The 6575-nt window shown below is 31.2% G+C and overlaps 1 pseudogene; it reads right to left on the reverse strand.

Annotated features, from left to right (window-relative positions):
- Nucleotides 1-6237: 6237 nt before the first annotated feature.
- LOC115305173 overlaps nucleotides 6238-6575 on the reverse strand; it is a 16107-nt pseudogene continuing 15769 nt past the window's right edge.

The following is a 6575-nucleotide window of genomic DNA, read 5'->3' on the forward strand; positions in this document are numbered from 1 at the left end:
CCTTGGGCCTCTTGTTATGTCCTTCAGTCCTGGTCCCACCTGCCTCCCCATCTCTTTCCTCTGCTGCTTTTTACAGCCAACCATCTTTCATCTGGCTTGTTTTACTCAGCATGAGTTTTTGAGATTCACCCACACTATTATTCATTCCTTTTACTTCTGGGTAAAATTCCATCTGTGGATATCTCACAATTTGCTTACTCTATACCTGTGAATAAAGATACTTTGTTCTATCAGTTTTAAGGCACTTAAAAAGAAAGCTGCTCTGAACCCTCATGCACAAACTTCTCTAGTGACATATACTTCCATTTCTATTGGCGAAACTCCTAGGAGTGGAATGGCTGAGGCATATGGAAGGGACATATTTAACTTTTAAAGAAACTACCAGCAGTTTTCCAAAGCAGTCACATGATTTGACAGTTCCACCAGTGGTGTAGGAATATTGTATTGGTTCACTTTTTTGGTATGACCAATTTTTATACTTTTAGACATTTTAGTAGGTGTAGTGGTATTCCATTGTGATTTTAATTTTTATATCCCTAATAGCTAATGATAGTGAATATCTTTTGGTGGATTTAGTTGCCATCTGTGCATCTTCTTTGGTAGAGCATCTTTTTAAGTCATTTGCTCATTTTTAAATTTGGGTTGTGAATTTCTTTATTATTGACTTTTGAGAGGTTTTTACTTCGTCTGGAAACAAGTCCTTTATCAGATATGTGATTCACATATATTTTCCCCAAGTTTGTGGCTTGCCTTAATGTCTTTTTAAGAGCAAAATTCTTAATTATGATAGATGGTATTTCATCATTTCTTAAAACGTATCATGCTTTACTGTTTTATCTAAAATCTTTGCCTAAACTAATAATAATGTCCTCCTATGTTATTTTGTTAGGAGTATTATAGTTTGTCTTACATTTAGGTCTGTGATTCATTTTGAGTTAATTTTTATAAATTTATTTGTAAATAGTACAACAGATGTATCAAAATTTATTTAAAAATATGTCTGTTCTTCCAATATTTATTGAAAAGGCTAACCTTACTTTATTGAGTTTTTTTTTATTTCTATTAAAAAATCAGTTGATCATAAATGTAAGGATTTACTTCTGAAGTCATAATTCTTTTTCCCTGGACTATTTCCTTACCTTTACCCCAATATCCCTCTGTCTTGATTCTAGTAAGTGTTAAGTTAAGGTAGATCTACAAGTTTGTCCTTTTTCAGAGTTGAACTGATTATTCAAGGCTTTTTGATTTTCCATATGAATTTTATAATTGCTTGTCAATTTCCCTAAGAAATTCTGCTTATATTAATTAAATTAATTAATTAAAACCATAAATTAATTAGGAAATAGTTTAACTCTTAATAATATTTAGTTTTGATTGGGGAAAGTAGCACATGTCTCCACTTACATGGTTCTTTTTAAACTTCTCAACAAATTTTGTTTTCAGTAAACCGATCTTGCATAATGTTTCATCAGATTTAGGCCTAAGTATTTCCTTTTTTTAAAAAAAAGTTTAATGTTTATTTATTTTTGAGAGAGAGACAGAGTGCAAGGGGGAGAGGAGCAAAGAGAGAGGGTGACACCGAATCGAAATCAGGCTCCAGGCTCTGAGCTGTCAACACAGAGCCTGAGACGGGGCTCAAACTCTTGGAGCATGAGATCATGACCTAAGCCAAAGTCCCATGCTCAACTGACAGAGCCACCCAGGTGCCCCAACATTTCCTATTTTTGATGCCACTTTTTAGTGTTGTTTCTGCTTGTTGCTAATATATAAAAAGATATTTGAATTTTGCATGTAGATTTTTTTCTGGTAGTGTTTATAAATTCACTTATTAGTTCTAACAACTTAGAATCCATAGACTTTTCTACATAGAAGATCAAGTTGCAGGGAAATAAAGGCAATTATTTTCTTCCTATCAAAACCAGATCTCTTTTTTCCCTCATTTTTGGACTTACTTCCCTGACTATAAACTTCCATATAATGTTGAGTAGAAATAGTAACAGTGGGCATTCTTGTCCTGTTCTTGATCTTAGGAGGGAAGCATTCAGTATTTCATTATTAAATGTGATGTTGTAGTGTTTGTAGATGTCTTTTATCAAGTTGGTGAACTTTCTTTTGTAGTTTGTTAAGAATTTTTAAAATTAGGAAAGGATATTGAACTTTTTCAAATGTTTATGCATTGATTAAGATGATCATACAGATAGATATGTATGAATTTTATTTCTTAGTCTCATTATGTGGTTGGTTATATTGACTGATTTTCAAAGATTAAGTCAATCTTACATCCCTAGAATAAAATCCTATGAGGTTTATATAGATCTATCAATTTTTTTTTGTTTTTTTGTTTTGTTTTAATTTTTTATTTATTTTTGAGACAGAGGGAGACAGAACATGAGACGGGGAGGGGCACAGAGAGAGGGAGACACAGAATCTGAAGCAGGCTCCAGGCTGTGAGTTAGCTGTCAGCACGGAGCCCGAAGTGGGGCTCAAACCCACAAACATGAGATCATGACCTGAGCCCAAGTCAGAGGCTTAACTGACTGAGCCACCCAGGCACCCCTCAAACTATGTATCTTATCTATATATCTATAGATGGATTGTAATTGCAAACATTTTATTTTTCCATCTATGTGTAAGAAATATATTGACTTGTCAGTTTCTTTACTTGTGGTATATTTGTCTGATTTTGGTATCAGGCTATAGTTGATTTCATAAAATGAGTTTGAAAAAGTCCTCTCCTTATTCATTTTATGGAATAATTTGTGTAGAATTTTATTTATATCTTACTTAAGTATTTGGTATAATTCACCAGTGAAGCCATTTGGCTTGGATTTTATTTGTGGGAATGTTTTCAACTACATTTTAAATTTCTACAGGACATAGAGGCCTCTTAATCTTGTTTTCTTTTTGGAGTGAATTTTATTTTTTACTGTTGTTTGTAAGTTAATTATAGCAAGTCTGGAGTTGGTCTGAGCTATTTTTGCTAAACTTCCAACTCAGCACTGACACCTGGTTAATGCACAAAATATGTTGATCAATAATGTTTCTTTGTAACCATGGGTCTGAGGAGTTTCAGGACAGGTGTACCAACTTGTTAACATTGTTTCTTGGTAATAGTGACATTGATCATTGGCACTTGCCCTAGGTGAGAGCTTTCAAGGTTCTCATTTTGAGCTATTCATTAGTAGGAATATTCCTACATAGTCAGTAAAATATAAAAACTCCCCGCTCTGCCTCTATTTGCAGTCTCTGGCATTAAGTTGTTTTTCTGCACCTCAGTGATTTCTGGCCTGAGAGAGAAAGTATGTGCAGCAATGTTCCCTACAGTCGGAGGACCGTCAGAGGTGTGCCCTTTGCCTCTTCTGATCCCTTAATGTGCTCCAGCCTTTGTCACTGAGGCATATCTTATTTTAATGCTCTTCACATAGTGTATTCTTTTCTTGTAATAAATTGTAGCTATAAATATTGTCACAGTAGGTCCTGAAAATCATCTCTAATAATCAAACACTATTTCAGTGCCTCCATCGTGCACCAATGCAGCATGCTCTAAGGAATTTGTCCATTTTATCTAAGTTGTCAACTGATGGTTATGCACTTTTGATAATATCCCTTTGTTGTCCTTTTAATGCCTGTAAAATCTGTAGTTACATCACTTCTCTCATACCTTATATTTGTAATTTGTGGTTTCTTCTTTTTTCCTTGATTTTTTGTAGGAACCAACTGTATCTGTTGTTCTATGTCAATTGATTCTACAGAGATTTTTATTATTATTATTATTATTATTATTATTATTATTATTTCTATTTCCTTTGGCTTTGACTGACTTTCCCTAGAGCCCCCAATCTTAGGGGAAAATTGAAAACATTTATTAGAGGTTTTCTATTTTTATGGCATTTTAGTGCTATAAAGTTTCATCCAAATACAGTTTTAGCTGCAACCAACCTATTTTGACATGTGCTTTCTCATTCATTTCAAAATTCTTTAAATATCTTTTGTGATTTCTTCATTGATTTGATTTCTTCATTCTTGATTTTAATTGAATCCAGGTGTTTTATTGTTTAATATAATTGTGTTAATTGTATTTCTTTAGATATTTTTTCATACTTTAGTTCACCACATTCTTATTTCCCTTTAAATTTTTTAGAAGCATTTACTGATTTTTATCTAGTGATAGTTTTTTTATTAATCAAAACCCATATAAAATTTCCTTTCTTTAATCTGTTGGTACAATAAGATCAGGCTATATTTCACATATATATTTCTATATCGGTATACATTTATCATCTATCATCTTTTTATTTATCTATATATTTATCATCTGCCTACCATCTATCTGCTTACCTATTGTCATCATAACCTATCCTTTATCTATCTATATCATCTATACCTTTGTATAATTGGAATAAATCTTTTAATCATAGTATAATTTTTGGCTATTTTGTTAGATTTTACTTGAAATAGTCTAACTGTATTCATCAGTTAATTATTAAACAATAATTGTAACAAAAGTGAAACAGTTTGCCTTAATATTTTAATTAGACTTTACTCAATTGTTAGGATGTTTTCATAAATTTCATTTGGGAGAGTTTTTTATTATTATGTTTTATTTAGGTAATTGAAATCTTAATGAGATTATCTGTTGCTTTACATTGGTTAGTTGTAATCTGATTCTTTTGCCTCTTTAATGATACATCTTATTTGCCTTATCAAATGTTATGTAGAGATTAAAATATTTAAGCTTCCCACAACTTGAATTATTTTCAGGTTTGTTTTGCTAACGCCTTGTTTGTAGCTCTAGGTCTTCACATTTTGTTGTAGTTGTGGAATTGTGTTAGTATGTCCATAAAGTTATTCTAAATATTGCTCTAGTATTTATATCTTACTTCTGATTTTTAGTCCTTCATATTTTCTTTTTATTTTGTACTCATGCTTCTGGGAAATTACCAATTTGCTTGAATTTTTTTTAAAAAAATCAACTTTTAGTTTTACTTATCTTTTGAATTTATTTTTCTTATCTTAGTAAAATCATGTTCTACATACTTTTAATTAATTTTATAGTTTTAAAATGTTTTAATGAGTAGGAGTTGCTTTACTTTTTGTTTCATTTATTTCTGAAAATAATTAACATATTTATAGATAAATAATTCTTTGATTTCTTCTGTGTATACATTTTTATGAATTGTCATGAAGTGTGACTATTTCAATGAATATGTATTTCTTTCATTCTAAAGAGTTATATTTGGATTCACTGTTTAATTCTTTATATATGGTATTATAGATTATTTTTTATAGAATTTGGACTATAAATGCTCTCTATTAGTTAGACAAGAAACATGATAATGGTTCCCAACTCTTCCTCCTTAGCTTATAACTCAAGAGAGACAGAAAAATTTCTTGGAGAAAATTGTTGTCTTTTCATAACAGTGGGCATTTTTCTCCTAAATCAGTTATCTCCTTTGAAATCTTGACTTTATGCTGTTTTGTCAGTTTCATGTGTTTTCACCACTTGGATCCTGACACTTCATTTCATTTTCCATATGGACATTTAATCCAACCCCCTGTAACCCATAACTCAACACCTTGCCACTCATCATACTCCTTTCTTTGCTTTCTTGGGGACCCACAAGTCATAGTTGGGGTTATTTATCTTCATTACTAATTATTCTGTACCTCTGATGCCTTGTGATTGCTCCTATTTTAACCTTTTCTCTTAGCTATATATTCAAAAGAATATTTGTGGGATTTTATCCAACATGTATTAATTTTTTAATATATTTTCCTACAGTATAGAAATGCTGTTATCTTGTGTCTCCATTGATCTTGCATTATTATATCATGCCCTCACTAATTTTATTCACTATTTTACTATAAAATTTCAATACTTACTTGAGGTTTTATAGTGTCTTATGAACATTAGAGGACAATAATTAGCTGTTTCTGCTATTAGTTGATGGAAGACGAAAGAATAGATTTTTATAGGATAAGATTTATTATGTTTATGTATATATTTATGTACAAATGAATTTATGAGAAGTACACTTTCATTTTTGTATTGTCTCCCACAAGAAGTTGAATAACAAAAAAGGAAAGAAATAAGCTCATTAAGGTGCAATGTAGGTAAACTGAAAAAGTAGTTGAGACATATCACATAAGTGAAATATTTAAAAGATAAATTATAAGCATTCACAGAAATGTTTAGCAGCCACACCTTTAATTTCATTTATTGACTGCTATTTTATTTTACTTCTTTAAGAATGCTGCAATTCTTTTGATTGAGTCACTGAAGGCTTTTTTTACTTGCTTATTTCTCAGTGTGTAAATAAATGGGTTTAACATAGGTGAAACAGAAGAAATGAGCAGTGAGACTGCTTTATTAATAGTCACTTCTTCTTTTGCTGTAGGATTCATATAAATGAACATACATGTGCCGTAGGTGATGGAAACAACAATCATGTGAGAAGAACAGGTGGAAAAGGCTTTTTTTCTTTGCTGGACAGATGGAAATCCTAAAATCGTTTTGATAATATAAGTATAAGATAAAACTACACATACAAGGGTCAAAATAAGGGTCAGCACAG

This window comes from Suricata suricatta, chromosome 10 (genome assembly GCF_006229205.1).
Source record: "Suricata suricatta isolate VVHF042 chromosome 10, meerkat_22Aug2017_6uvM2_HiC, whole genome shotgun sequence".
Taxonomy (NCBI): Eukaryota; Metazoa; Chordata; class Mammalia; order Carnivora; family Herpestidae; genus Suricata; species Suricata suricatta.